The following is a 16,468-nucleotide window of genomic DNA, read 5'->3' as shown; positions in this document are numbered from 1 at the left end:
AAGGTCAGAGAGCATTGTCTTTGGCAGTGGAACACAATGGGCAAGGAACAGAAGCTCAAGCTGCCACCAGCCAGCCATACACAAAGGTGATTCCAACTGAAGTCCATGAAGCTACCTTGTGTAGAGTAATTTTCTGTGAACTATCACAAGTACTCAAGTACTGTGGGCCCCAGGAAGGAGGAAACATCCCATGGGGACACAAACCCTTAAAGCTTCCTGTAATTGACAAATTTCTAAACATGCCAAGTGTTTCTACAGTGGAGGACAAAGGCTGTAGAAAACCCCTTGTTTTTTCCAAGGAAGATGGCCACCATTACAAGCTCTCCTGGCTTGATGACACTGACCAATACACAACCACCCTGTGTTCCCAAATCTTAAATGTGGAGCTCCCAGGGGGCCATTGGGGCTCCTGTTTCTGCTGTCCAGGAGGATCATCTGTGCAGATCTTTTATGATTCCTAATAAATATCTAACTCCTGTTCCTCTGTGTCCTATATACTGGATGGAATACCTCACAAAATGTCTATTGGGGTTTCTGTTTTAGCTAAACAGGATGAGCATCTTCACAGACCCTCTGAACTACATGATCAATAGAAAATCCCTTCCCCTCTTGCCCCAAGTCCCTGTATGGACAGAGTATCCTGCAAAAGGTCACTGGGGAGGCTGAGCCAAGATGGTGACTGGACAGTAGGGAAACACCATAGCTCTCTCCAACCAAATAGAATTCAAGTTCCGATTCTTAATTTCTCCAAGAGTTCGACAACAGAAAAAAAAATGAACACCCAGAGAAAAACAGGAGGTGAAAAAAAAAGAAAGGAAAGGAAGAATTTCAGAACGGAAAACCCGAAAGACCCTTCCCCTAATCCTTGCTGGCTGTGCAGCTCCATGCCAAACCAGTTGGCCAGGCCCAGTCCAGCCCGGGGCTGCAGGAGACCCTGGAGCCACAGTGGGTTGCCTGCAGAACACCGGTGCAGAAGATGTCCAAGGTGCCAGTGCTGGACCTGCTAATCGCAAACAGAGAAACCTCAGAGCTTGGAACCTGCACAAAGACCCTTTCCTCCACCTCTCACCAGTGGTGCTTCCCTATCCTGCCAAAACCACTCGGCCTCACAGCCAAAGGGGAACCTCAAAACTACAATGACCCGTCCACAGAACACCAGTGCAGAAGACTCCCAAGGTGCTGGTGCTTACCCAGAGAGAGCAAACAGAGACAGAAACTTCAGAGCTCAGAATCTGTGCAGACTTCTCCCCCATCCCTTGGCCAGTGGCCAGCACAAAAAACGTCTACAGCACCAACTTGGACAGCATCAACAGAGGCAGAAACTAGGAGAAACTGACCTGGAGCTACCATCACCACCCAGCCCAGCCCACAAGAATCTCAACTGAATGCAAAGTGCAGTGGCAACCAGCGACCTACATCACACAGAAACAGCAACCTGCCACAGCACTGCTGGAGAGTTCCCAACTAGCTCCAGGGAGAGTACTCCACAGGAGAAAGCCTCCTCCCCCAAGGGAGACCAGTGCTGGGGGTAACCCCCAGAGCTTGACGCAGACCCCTCCCTCTATCACTTGGACTACAGATCCCACTAAAACTGGGAAATGTGCAAGCACTCCACCAGCCTGTGGAGCACATCCAGCCACCAGGATTGATCAAGATCATTCCTGGGAGGGGGATTAAACAATAAAGGCTAGGAACTGCACCCATGGGCCACAGCAGAAGAAATCTGAACTGTGTACCCCAGACTGCATACCCTGGGCAGGATACCCAGCAGCACAGGTCAACCAGCGTGCCCCAGGTTGGGGACTGAGATCCAGGGCCAGGCCTGGGAATTGAATGCCTGACCTGCACAACCCACCCATTCTGATTGAAGTCAGAACCTGAGCATACATCTCAGCAGAGAGGGGAAAGCAGGGAACCGCACCCCCTGGGATTCGCACCTGTGATGAAAAAAGACTTATGTGTCCAGGGTGGGAGAACCAGAAGCCCAAATCCCACCAGAGCCTGACCTGTATATCCCAGGCTTGGGATTGGACAGCTCAGGACACCAGCACCTGATTATAGTCAGGAACTCATAGCAGACTTCAGCAACTGGGAGAATACACCCTGCCCACCCGGTCTTGCCAAGAGCCCCTGTAGGAGGAAGCGTGAGCAGTGTAGGTTGATTAGTTTTTGGCTAAGGGTGGGAACTTCCTGTGATCTCCATATCACAGATCACAGTCACAGATATGGAAAAATCACTTAAATTATGCCAAAGGGAAATCCAAGAGCAAGCAAACATTGCAAGAAATTTAACCTTCATATAATTGGAGTGGACAAAAGTGAGGGATACCAGAACAGCAGAATGAAGCACCTATTCAGTAAGATGATCAATGAAAATTTCCCCCATCTTAAAAGAGAACACTTAAATACACCTATATACATACGTATATAGAACACCAAACAAGCAGGATCCCAGAAGAAACACATCTAGGCACATTATAGTAAAAAATGATATATATGAATAATAAAGAATCAATCTTACATGCAGCAAAAACAAAGAAGGAGCTTTACTATAATGAGAAAAAATCAGAATCACTGCAGATCTCTCTATACAGACACTGAATGCAAGGGAAGCCTAGGAAAGAATGATTCAAGCCCTGAAAATCAATAACTGCCAGCCCAGACTGATATACCCAGCAAAGCTAGCACTCACATTCAATGGAGAGACTAAAAATTTAAATAATAAAGAAAAACTAAATGAATTAATAAACAGTAAGCCAGCACTACAAAGAATATGAAGAGGGGGAACACAACCTGAAGAAAACAATCAAGACAGATACCACTAGAAGTCCAATCTAGTAAGCTCAGGAGGAAAGGAAAGAAGAAAACCTTATGAAAGCAGGAAATTGACTGGAAACACAATGCAGCTCTCTATAATAATCATAAATACTAACGGGATCAATTCACCAAAAGAAAAAGAACTTCAGATTGGATCAGAAAACAAGACCCATCCATCTTTTGCCTTCAAGAGACACACCTCACAGCCAAACATAAAAACAAACTCTGAGTGAAGGATGGAGAAAGATCTACCATGCAAATGCTCCCAGCAAGGAAGTAGGAGTTGCCATCTTGATATCTGACAAAATAAACTTTTCATTAAAATCAATACAAAAAGACAAAGAAGTACATTACATATTAATACAGGGAACAATCCAAGAAGAGGATATTACCATCATCAACTTATATCCAAACATTGGTGCACCCAAATATGTTAGGCAAATACTCTCAAACTTACAGAATAAAAAAGATTCAAATGCAATAGTACTAGGAGACTTTAATACCTCACTCTCACTAAAGGATCTACCAACCAGAGGCTTGGCAAAGAAGCCACTGAATACAGTGATGCCATATTTCAAGCAGAACTAATTGACATCTACCGTGTTTTCCACCCTAAAAGGACCCAGTACAGGTTCTTCTTCGCAGCTCATGGAACTTTTTCCAGAATAGACCATATCATAGTTCATACAAGGAATTTAAGCAAATACAAGGGGATTGACATAATCCCTTATATTCTATCTGACCACATGGGAATCAAGCTAGTTCTCAATAACAAAGCATACCTAGAAATTACTCAAATACATGGAAATTGAACAGCACACTTCTGAGCAACACCTGGGTAATAGAAGAAATTAAAGAAGAAATTAAAAGGTTCCTACAACTCAATGAAATGAATACACCTCACAAAGAAACCTATGGGACACAGCAAAAGCATTCCTGAGGAGTAAATTTATCGCTCTCAGTACACACATCCAGAAAATAGAGACAGACCAAGTAAATAATCTCATGTAGCAAATAAAACTGCTAGAAAAACATGAAAAAAAATTGAACCTAAAGCTACTAGATGGAGCAAGATAACCAAAATAAGAGTTGAAATTAATGATAGAGACTATGAAAGCTATAAATAAAATTAATAAAACAAAAAGCTGTTTTTTTAATTCAATAAAATTGATGTACCTTTGGCAAGATTAACTAAAAAAAGAAGAGAGGAAAACCAAATCAATAAAATCAGGGATGCCACAGGAAAAATTACAACAATACTCAAGACATCGAAACAATTATAAAGAACTATTTTCAGAATCTATACTCATTAAGAAAGAAAGCCTAGTGGAAATGCATGAATTTTTAGAGAAATACAAATTGTCCATACTAAACCAAGAAGAAATAAATCAATTAAATAAGCCAGTATTTTACAATAAGATACAGGAAGAAAACAGAAATCTTCCAACAAGGAAAATCCCAGGACCAGAAGGATTCACTATGTAATTCTATAAGACCTTTAAAGAGGAACTAATACCCATACTTCTCAGACTCTCCTGAGAAATAGAAACAGAGGGAGCTAACCCAAATTCATTCTATAAAGCCAATATCACACTATTCCTCAAACCAGGCAAAGATCCAACAAAAAAGAGGACTACACACCAATCTCCTTGATGAACACAGATGCAAAGATCCTTAATAAAATTCTAGTAAACAGAATCCAGAAACATATCAAAAAAATCATATGAGCAAGTAGGCTTTATCCCAGAGATGTAGGGATGGTTGGTTTAACATATGTAAATCAATAAGTGTAATCCATCACATCAACAGATCCAAGGTCATGAACCACGTGATTATCTCCATTGACTCAGAAAAGGCTTTTGATAAGATACAACATTCATTCATGAAGGAGGAGGCAACAATGCTCCATAGGAAATGTACTCATTACCTTGCTCATGTAACTGTAACCCCTCTGTACAGTATTTTTACAATTAAAAATGTACCAAAATAAGCCGGGCGCTGGTGGCTCACGCCAGTAATCCTAGCTGCTCAGGAGGCTGAGATCTGAGGATCGCGGTTCAAAGCCAGCCCGGGCAGGAGAGACCGAGAGACTCCTATTTCCAATAAAACCACCAGAAAACCGGAAGTGGCGCTGTAGCTCAAGTGGTAGAGCGCTTGCCTTGAGCTGAAGAGCTGAGGGACAGCGCCCAAGCCCAGAGTTCAAGCCCCACGACCGACCAAAAAAAAAAAAAAACAAAAAAGTACCAATATAAAAAGCTCTGGAGAAAATAGGAATAGAAAGAACATTCTGTAAAACAACAAAATCCATATACCACAGACCAATAGCCAATATTATACTCAATGGGGAAAAACTACAACCAATGTCCAAATCAGGAACAAGGCAAGGATGCCCACTCTCACCACTCCTCTTCAATATAGTTCTGGAATCCTTAAACAGAGGATTAGGCAAGAAAAAGACATTAAAGGTACCCACATAGGGAAGGAAGATGTTAAACTATCCCTTTTTACAGATGACATGACACTATATCTCCATGATCCCCAAAACTCCACCCCCAAACTCTTAGAACTTATAAACCATTTCAGCAAAGTAGTGGGATACAAAATTAACCCACAAAAATGAGTTGTCTTTCTGTACACCAACAATGTACAAGCAGAAAGGGAAATCAAGGAAACAAACCTATTCACAATAATTTCAAAAAATAAAATATTTAAAAATTAACCTACTAAAGATGTAAAAGAACTATTTAATGAAAATTATAAAAACTTAAATTATAGAGGACATCAGGAAATGGAAAGACCTTCCATGTTCTTGGATAGGCAGACTTATATTAGTGAAAATGGCCACACTGCCAAAATTGATATACAAATTCATTGCAATTCCTATTTAAAATCCCAATGACGTTCATTACTGAAATACAGAAAACAGTCCAAAAATTCATATGGAACAACAAAAGACCTGGAATAGCCAAAACAATTCTAGGCAAAAAGACAACATGGGAGGGATCTTGATGGTGGACTCCAAAATCTACTATAGAGCCATAATAACAAAGACAGCTTGGTACTGGCACAAAAACAGACTCAAAAACCAATGGAATAGAATAGAAGATCCAGATATAAAACCACAGGCCTACAGTCAGCTGATATTTGACAAAGGAGCCAACGACATACAGTGGAAGAAACACAGCCTCTTCAACTACTGGTGCTGGGAAAACTGGGCGGCCACATGCCGAAAACTAAAAGTGGACTTCAGCCTGTCACCATGCACTTACATCAACTCAAAATGGATTAAAGACCTTAACATCAAACCTGTATCTCTGAAACTACTGCAGAACAGAGTAGGAAAGACACTTGAACTTATAGGCACAGGCAGGAACTTCCTGAACAGAGTCCCAGGGTCACAACATATTGGAGAGAGACTTGACAAATGGGACTTCCTTAAAATAAAATGTTTCTACACAGCTAAAGTTATAGTAACAAAAATAGAAAGACAACCAACTAATTGGGAAAAAGTATCTACCAGTAATATATCAGACAAGGGGCTAATATCCAGTATATAAAGGGAACTCAAGAAACTAATCCCTCCCAAACCTAACAAACCGATTACTAAATGGGCAAGGGAGCTAAAGAGAAACTTCTTAAAAGAAGAGATAAAAATGGCAAAGAAACACATGAGGAAATGTTCACCATCTCTGGTTGTGAAGGAAATGCAAATAAAAAAAAACCCTGAGATACTGCCTTACCCCAGTCAGAATGGCCCACATCCTAAATTCAGCCAACGACAAATACTGGAGGGGATGCAGAGAAAGAGGACCCCTACTGCACTGCTGGTGGGAATGTACACTTATACAACCACTTTGGAAAGCAGTTTGGAGGGTCCTCAGAAAGCTAAATATAGACCTTCCATATGACCCAGCCATCCCCCTTCTAGGCATCTATCCTGAACAACAGGAACCAGGATACAAAGACACATGCACCTCCATGTTCATTGCAGTACTGTTTACAACAACCAAGATATGTAAACAACCCAGATGCCCCATTACAAATAAATGGATCCAAAACTTGTGGTACCTATATACAATTGATTATTACTCAGCCACTAGAAAGGACAAAATAATTGCATTCACAGGGAAATGGATGGAACTAGAAAAAATCATGTTGAGTGAGGTAAGCCAAGAGCAAAGAGACAAATGGCTCATGGTCTCCCTGATAAGTGAATGATAAATCTAAAATGAAAGGAGATATGACAAAGTAAACAAGACTCGAAAAACAAAGGTCCTCCACTCATCTGGTTGTATTATTACTAAATGACCCATACTGCTGATCACATGTATGGTATCTATGTGCATATCAGAGGGAAACTAGGAGGAGGACACAGAACCAGAGGGAAACAGGTGAAAACAGGGGGACCCATCAGCTGCACTGGACATTGATTAAAACAAACTAAGCAACTCAATGGCAGCAATGGGAGGGAGGGAATGAGTGGGAAAGAGGGAACAGCTGACACTAAGCAAAAGGAAAGAAATATACATATCATCAGATGTGGAAGAAATAACTGAATTGTCAAGACTCATAGAATTTATAAACTTTATAATCCTTGATAAAGACAATTTGCCCCATGAAGGTTTGAATGTGTTTGTGACTTTAACTAAGTATCACTATCTCACAGTATTGTGAAATTTATGTAATCACTTAATCACAATAAAAATTGATATTAAAAAAAAAGCAAAAAAGGAAAAACAGATCCACATGCTTGGAAAAGCATATAGGCTATGATTGAATGCATATAGTCTTCAAAATACACACTCTATGAAATGAATCCTTTGTTGTTGTTTTTAATGTACTTATAGTACACTATGTGATTTTTTTCTTCTGTATGTTCTTCCCCCATAGTATAACCCCTGTTTTCACTGTATTTGATTCTGGTGCCCTGCATTTAGTATATACATTTTTTTAATTTGGGGAGGGGAAGGGAAATAACAAAGCGCTGAAATAAGGATACAGTTTGACCCATTGTAGCAATGGGTCATTTCTTTCATGGGATTGTTTCTAACATATTTATAAGATGATTTCTTTGTTGCTTTGTATATCCCTCCCCCATGGTATAACCCCTGCTTTCACTGTAGTTGATGTTGGTATAATTTGTGGAGGGGAAGGGGAAAAACAAATTGTTTAAATAGGGATACAGGTGGACCCATTGCAATAATGAGATGTGCAAGTCATTATGTTGAAAAACGAACTTTACAACTTTGGTGGGGTGGGGGAGGATCGGATACGGCGGGCGGGCTGAGTATGGGAGGGGAAAACAAAGGAGGAGGCAACAATGCTTGATAAGAAATGTACTCGTTATCTTGCCCATGTAATTATAACCCCTCTGTACAGTATTTTCACAATAATAAAAAATAGGCTTCAGCTTATACTGTATTATTATAAAAATGGTACTTGTCAGTATTATCAAATAAAAATATAGTCTATCATGACTGGTAATCACAGATGTAATTTTATATTTTCTAGCAGCCAAGTTAAAAATGTAAAAAGAATCAATTGGATTTAAATTTAATAATGAGTTTTAATTAGCTAATAGGGAAAAAATATCGTTTCAACATGACATTAATATAAAAAAATCTATTGGGACTCTTTTTTTTTTTGCAGTCTGGTGTCTTAAACTCAGGGCCTGGCCACTGTCCATGAGCCTCTCAGTGCTCAAGGCTAGCACTCTATCACTTGAGCCACAGCACCACTTCTGGCCTTTTCACCACTTCTGGCCTTTTCTGTTCATGTGGTACTGAGGAATCAAACCCAGGGCTTCATTCATGCTACACAACCACTCTTCCACTGAGCCAGAGTCCCAGCCCAGGGGCTCCTGTTTTTGCCATGCAGGGTCATTAACTGTGTAGAGTCTCCAGACTTCCTGATAAATAGTCAACACTTACAAGTCCCCATAGAATGGATGAAGCATGCTGGAAAAAAAAAATCCCTATTGGGGTTCTTGTTCTGGACACCCAGGACAATCATCTGCACACAACCTCCAGAATTACTGATCAATATTCCACTCCTCTGAGTCTCTATATAGTGGATGGAGCACCTAGGGCTCTTATATCAGCCTTAAAGGAAGATCATCTACACAGTCTCCTTGCTTACTGATAAATAAGTCCCCCCATGTCAAGTCCCCATTGTGTTTGCCACTGAAGATGGCCACCTGCCTTGACAACACTGAAAACTATACAGCCACCAGATGTTCCTAAACACTGGAGGTGGAGTAAGTCCCCAGGAGACCATCTATCTACTGGGCTTCTGTTTCAGCTGCCCACAAGGATCATGTGCAAAACCCATATGGGCATTCTCAGAAGCATCATATCATCCATAGTTTCCACATAATGGACAGAACACTGTGCAAAGCATATACTAGAACTCCTGTTTTGATGATCATTGGCAAAGTTTCTACTGTACTGCTGACCAGAAATAAAACTTATTATACTCTCCCACTCTGAGGTGGAAGTCAGTCCCACATAGTTCCTCTCTCTGAGGAACAGCATCAGCTGCTCACCTCCTCCTTAATGGTTATAGCCATGTGTCCATTTTGGAACTCCAATCATCACTTGGGGCTCATATGCAGTTTACAACCACTGCACCTCCTCACATCTTTGACATAGACCCAAAAATGACAGGCAAATTACCCAGACCTGTTATCTCCTATAAACTAAGCTAGAAGTGAAATCATGTACTTAAAGGTATTTGAAATTTGATACTTGAGCCAAAGATACACAGTGGAAAAAACACAGCCTCTTCTGATTTGGGAAATCTGGGCATCCTTATGTAGGAAATTAAAAGTGGATCTCCGTTGATCACAAACCACCAATATCAACTCAAAGTGGATCAAAGACCTCAATGGCAGACTCAGTACTTTGCAATTACTGCAAGAGGGAGTAGGATAAACACTAGAACTCATAGACATATGCAGAAGCTTCTTGAAAAGAGTCTCAGAGGTATGACAGATAGGAGAGCATTGACAAGTGGAACTACATCAGAATAAAAGGCTTCTGCATAGGAAAGGACAGAGTTACCAAACTAGAAAGGAAGCCAACAAAGCTAATAAACCTACTACCCAAACTAATAAACCAATCACTAAATGGGCAAAGAAGCTAAAGACAAGTAAAGGCAAGAATGGCAAAGAAATACATGAGGAAATGCTCATTATCTGTGGCCATAAAGGAAATGTAAAAGAAAACAATTCTGAGATCCATCTCAGCTGAGTTAGCTTAGCCAACTTTGTGAATTCAAAAACACAAATGTTGGCAGAAATGTGGGGGGAAATGAACCCTGTGGCACTGCTGGTGGGATTGTAAACTAGTGCAACCACTCAGGACAGAAGTCTGGAGGTTCCTCAAAAAACTCAACATAGATAGTTGCTACAACCCAGCCATAGTACCTACCCAGAACATCACAAGCCAGGATATGATCAAGACACCTGCACATCCATGTTCATTGCTGCACTATTTGCAATAGCCAAGATAGGAAAACAGCCCAGATGACCCCAAATATATTAAGTATATCTAAAAAAGGAAGAGAGGAAGGGAAGGGAAGGGAGAGGGAGGGAAGGAGGAAAAGGGAACACTTCTCTTTTCCTCCTTTGATTTTCTCTGGGCCCCAGCCCATGGGATGGTGCCACCCTCATCTGAGACAGGTTTTCCTCCACTTCATTACTTCTCATTGGAAATGACCTCATAGACATACCCAGGAATATGCTTTCCTAGTCTCCGAGCACCTTCTCAATCTAATCAATTTAGCCCGATTAAACGTAACAGCCCACATTCTGTCAACTGTGTATCCAAACACATCTCATGTAACTGGAGGAGACATCTATACTAGACCCACAAAAACTCATGTTTATCTCAATGCAGAATGTATTCAGTTCCTAATTAAGAGTCTATACAGTTTCACAGTTCCAGTACTGCTCAAAGTTCAAGTCCAAATTTCATCTGAGACTCGGGGCAAAGTCTCAGTTGTGGGGCCCTGAAAAAAATCAAAAAGTAAGTTAAGTATTTCCAATATACAAATACATGAAAATTACCATCATCAAAGTGGTGAGTTGTGATATAGGAAGAATAGAACCAAGGCAAGATTGAGAACATGGCAGAGCGATCATTAAATACAAAGGCTACATAAACATCATCCAGAGCCTGTGGTAGCCTCATGAAGTCCCAAGGGTTCAAGGAAGCTCTGTTCCCAAGGCCTCACCAGCTGCAGCCTTTGTGTGCCTTTCCTTCAGCTCATACCACTCATTGTCTGTGGCTCTCCTTGACAGACAACTTTCTGCATTTTCCATTGTATCTTCAGGTTCGACCTCGCTTCTTCCTTTGATATCTATGTGGAGGCCTTTGTGTCCTAACTGTTCCATTATAATTGCCTGCATTGCTAGAAGTGTGGCACCAATACCAAGATCTGCTGCAGTTTAAGCAGTAGCTAGGTCCTAAAAGATCATGGCTTTAGCTGTCCATGAATGCCTGGCTGGATAGCCAACCAAGGGAGATACTTTCTTAAATAGCCTTCTGTGAACAGGGCACCCCTGAGTGTGCGCTCTCTCTGTCTCTGTCTTTCTGTCTTCTGCCTCTCTGTCTCTGTCTCTCTGTCTGTCTGTCTCTCTCCCTTTGTCTCTGTCTCTGTCTCTCTCTTTGGAAAGCGTGTTCTTGTCAATGAATTCAACGATTTCAGCCTTGAGCTTGTCTATTGGTGCATTCTACACATTCATAACATTTTCTTAACCTATCTTTCCTATTGTCCTAATGAAGAATACTTGGTTTCCTTTTAATTATATTAATCTCTCAACAGCCAGTATTGCTTAGTCCCAGTTTCATACATATGCCTCTGTTTTGTTCTTATAATGCTCAGTATAAATATGGCTAAAAGCAGCTAGCACAAACCATGCCATAGCCCACATGCTAATTTGCCTTGAAATTTCCTGTCATATCAACAAGTCTATCACCTGGACAATATATCAATAAGCTCTTTACTAGAGTAACACGTAGGACCTCTAATCCAATTCCCAATAGAGGCCTCATCCTCCTAGGAGACTTTATACAAATTCTTCACTATCTACATGTCTGAGCAGCATTGTGCTCCTGAGTGCACAACAGAATTCTCCATTAAGCTGTACTTACAGCATTTCAAGCCTTTTCCAGACAGCATCAAAAACATTTTCAAATTCCTCCCACCATATATTTGCAGAGACTCCTGAATCACATCAACAGGAATAGTAACAGCAAAATTTCTACTCTCAGTAGCAATTGGGTATGTTGTCACTGTAACAAATACATGGGAAAACCCCCAGAGGGACTTTTTTTCTTCATGGTTTCAGTAAAGAGCTCTTTGTTCTGGGCCCATAAGGAGTCAGAACATCACAGCAGCAGAGGCCTCTGGCATCACTATCTACTACTCTGTTGCAGGTGGAATCTTTCAGTTCAATCTCCCCTTTGTTGTAAGCTTAAGGCTCAGGGCCTGTCCAGTTGCCCTTCCTTTCCCTACAGGTCTCACTCCTGGACTCTACATAGCCTTCTCTCTCTGCCTTCTAGTTTTGGTTCAAAGAATATCTTCTCAAGAATACCTTCCTTACCCTTTTATAGTACATCACCCTTTCATTATTGTTCTTTATTTAACCCAATTTATTATGTGTCATAACATCTTTCTAGCTTTAACCTGTCATACCTTTTTTGTCCTATGGAATATATCATCATCTCTTATTGGTGCTTCCTGAAGGAGAGGAGGATGTTCTGTGGAAGCAAGAACTTTGCTTTGATCACATAGCCAACTGCCCTGCACCTACTATAAGGCCCAGCACATAGAAGGCGTTATCTTACTACTGCGGTTTGTGGTACACATTGTGTCTGGAATGATTTTCTCTACTCCTCCCTTCTCATGACTTGCCTTCCTTTATCAGCTACTTCCTTTATCATTTAGTGGGAAGAAACACACACATGGCCCACAACTCTCAATGAGATGCTTGCTCTTGTAGAAATGATTCATCTTAAACTTTGGCAATAGTACTGGGACTTGAAATCAGGGCCTGGACACTATCTCTGAGCTCTTTGGTTCCACCAGGGCCATAACTTCACTTTCAACTTTTTGGTCGATAAACTGGAGAGAAGAGTCTCATGCACTTTCTTGTATGTCTTGGCTTCAAATCAATTCTAAAATCTCTAGATCCTAAACTTGAGAGGCTACAATCAGGTTGAGCATAAGCCACCAGTGCCTATAATCCTAGCTGCTTTGTAGGCTGAGATATAAAGATCAGGGTTTAAAGTTAACTATGACCTGGCTTTTCCTGTGATAATTTTATTATTGTTACTATTATTACCTTTAAGTATTTATACAAAGAACTTTTAATTTAACATGTCAGTTTATGAGTACAATTCATCTTCATCAATTTTACCCCTTCCATCCCTCTACATTTGTCCCACCCTCACCCATCTCTATGATTTTCTATTTTCATATGTGCACATTGAGTATTATGACTATTTTTGTTCACTCTTCACTTCTCTCTATTTGTACCCACTCCCCTTAAACTCATCCCTACTCTAGAAAACATATTTTGCTTCCTGGTTCTCAGTTTGATAAACTGTCTGTTAATTGTTTAAAGGAGATACACCACTGGAATCCTGCCCTGCAAATACCATACTTTAGTTAATTGGTTTGTGAACATATGCATATGGCCCTGCATATGACTACGATCTATGATTTTGAACCTCTAAACTTGGTGCAACTATAGCACTCGGAGTTGGCTTTGTCTTAAAGCTGTGTTCTGCAGTAGTATTGGATTTGCTTTCCTTTCCAAATGGGAAGAAAAAGCTGTAGAATCACAAGAAAGGTGTCAAATAAAAGAACCTCAACTTCCACTCAAAATAAACAGGGAACAGAGCACTCAATGAAAAACCTAGAGGATAGCTCTCAAAATGCTCTACAAACACTACTCCCTTCCTTCCTTCTCCTCTCTCTTTTTCTTTCTTTCTTTCCTTCTTTCTTTCTTTCTTTCTTTCTTTCTTTCTTTCTTTCTTTCTTTCTTTCTTTCTTTCTTTCTTTCTTTCTTTCTTTCTTTCTCTCTTTTTCTATTTCTTTCTTTTTGTTTTCTTTCTTTTCTTTTTTCTTTCTTCTCTCCCTTCCTCCCCCTTCCTCCCCTCCTCCTTTCCTCCCTTCCTCCCTTTCTCTTTTCTTCCTGCTCTCCCCTTCTCTGTTCTTTGTTTTTATGTCAGTATTGAGGCTCAAACTCAATAACTTATACTCTTGCTTGTTTTTGCTGTTGTTTTTATTGTTGTTGAAGGCTGATGCTCTACCAATTGATCCATAGCTTGTTTTCTGGCTTTGGACTATTATCCTCAGATCTCAGCCTTCTTAGTAGCTAAGGTTACAGGCATGAGCTACTAGAAGGCAGCAGAATAATTCTGTAAATGTCATATAAGGGACTGTTTCTGTATTTGTATAGCTTTTATAGCAGCAGACAGACATTCTCTAGCCAATAATACTAAAGAGTAACTATGTAAACTTTAAATGGCTCTGATTTCTCAATAAAGATGAATTAAAAAAAACTTAGAGAGAATACGGAAAATAATGTTTTAATCCAAATGAGAAACAGGCTCTAGTAAGGAAACATTGCATTGAAAAATATGAATAGTTTTGCATTCACAAGTCAGATATATACATGTATATATGTATGTATTGTAGTGCAGGAGGTCAAACCCAGGGCAGCATTATTTTTTAATACTTTTATTTTTTATTTAAAATTATTATCTTTAAGTATTTGTACAAATGGGTTTTAATTCAACATTTTGATTTATGAGTACAATGCATCCTCATGAGTCACCCCTTCCACCAAAGTTTTTCCCCCAAATTATACCTTTAATGCTGAGAAAATCTGAGTATTTTGTACAAAAAGTAGTGAAAATTAAGAACTGTTTAAAAATTCTGGTGCAACTGTAATTTTTTCTTCGTAGAATCTGACCACATAAACACCTAGAGTCACATAAGCACAAACACACACATATAATCCCACACATACATGTAGAAATGGACACACAGATGTATTACATCACAATGTACACCCTGTGAAATTCTGAAGGAAAGAATATAATATAGAATTCTGCATTTTTTCAAGTTCCTGATTTTGGCAGTGAACCTGACACTTTAATGTTACTTAGTAAATGCTGTGGACTAGATGAATAACTGATTGAATGAATTAAAATACTAACAATATGATTCAATTTTGCCTTGGCTCAAACACACAGAATAATCAAGCATGTAAGGCATTTTGCATCCAAGATTTTCTTTTTGTTGATTGTGGGGCTTGAACTTGGGGCCTGGGTGCTGTCTCTGAGCTGCTCAAGAGTAATGTGTTACAACTTTAAGACCCAGTACTACTTTCAGTTCTCTGGTGGTGAATTGGAGATAACAGTCTCAGAGACTTTACTGCCCAGGTGGCTTTGAACCATGATCCTAAGGTCTCAGCCCCGTGAGTAACTAGGAATACAGGTGTGAGACACCAGCACCCAGCCCAAGATTTCCTGTTTATGTTTTTTTTATTGTCAAGGGGAAGTACAGAGGGGTTACAGATGCATAAGTAAGATAGTGATTACGTTTCTTGTCAAACTTGTTACCCCTCCCCATTTTTCTCCTTCCATTCCTTCTCCTCAATAGCACCCCCCCTCAAGTTGTACAGATCATTTCCAACATATTGTCTTGTGAGTATTACTGTTGCATAGTTTCCCCCTTTGTCCTTTGTCTCACCATTTTGTTGTTCCTAGATTTCTTCATTTGGCATTTTTCATGTTATAATCTCTTACTTCACTTAACATTGTTTCCTGTATTCTGTTCATATCCTACCTAAAATCCTGTAGGTACATTCAGAGGCCTGAAGTAAGCTATTTTTAAAGTTTGGGATCCAGTTAGCCATTTTTTTTAATCCCCTCTGTGCTACAGAATGAAGAGACATGCTTTGTAATTAGGAACAACTAATAATTTTCCATATATAACAGTTAACTATTGTACCATAGGGAACTAAATCACTAATATTTCATTTCCCTTTCTCCTTTCTGTCTAAATGACAAGTAAGGTTGTTTCCTTTCCCTTGACAAAAGTTCTCAAGCCAGAAAGAGCCTCTGCTAAGTAGTTTTCAAATCTAAGTTCAACATATTGTGTATTAACTTTACTTTCAAGAGTAAATCAACTGGCTGCGTGCTACATTATGTCTGATACCTAATGATGTCTATAAAATCAGTTTCTAGCATCTGGCTCAGAGAAGTATGAATGGAATCATTTCTTATGGCCATTTTGGCACTCCCAAGAACATATTTCTTATGACAGGTTTAAACAAATAACATACAGCATTAAGAGTTGAGGTCTGTTGTTAGAGATTCCCTATTCACACCAGTTATCTGCCATGTTACTTTGGAGAAGTCCCAAGCTTCAGCAGGTCTCAGAGCCCTCAGCTAAACAGCTGGGGCTTGTTTAAAAGATTAGATTACTTAAAGGAAATACTATAAGCACTGTATAATAATAAGTTTGGTGTGTGGGGGCGGGATGTAAGGGCACATGTGCATGTATATAATAGGGTATGAACTCAGAGCTTTGTACTTGCTTGGTTTGTTTGGCTGGTACACTATCACTTGAG

The sequence above is a fragment of the Dipodomys spectabilis genome, unplaced genomic scaffold (genome assembly GCF_019054845.1).
Source record: "Dipodomys spectabilis isolate Male_0828 unplaced genomic scaffold, ASM1905484v1 ptg000436l, whole genome shotgun sequence".
NCBI classification, from domain to species: domain Eukaryota; kingdom Metazoa; phylum Chordata; class Mammalia; order Rodentia; family Heteromyidae; genus Dipodomys; species Dipodomys spectabilis.
The sequence above is the reverse complement of the archived record's forward strand: the minus strand, read 5'-3'. Positions refer to the sequence as shown.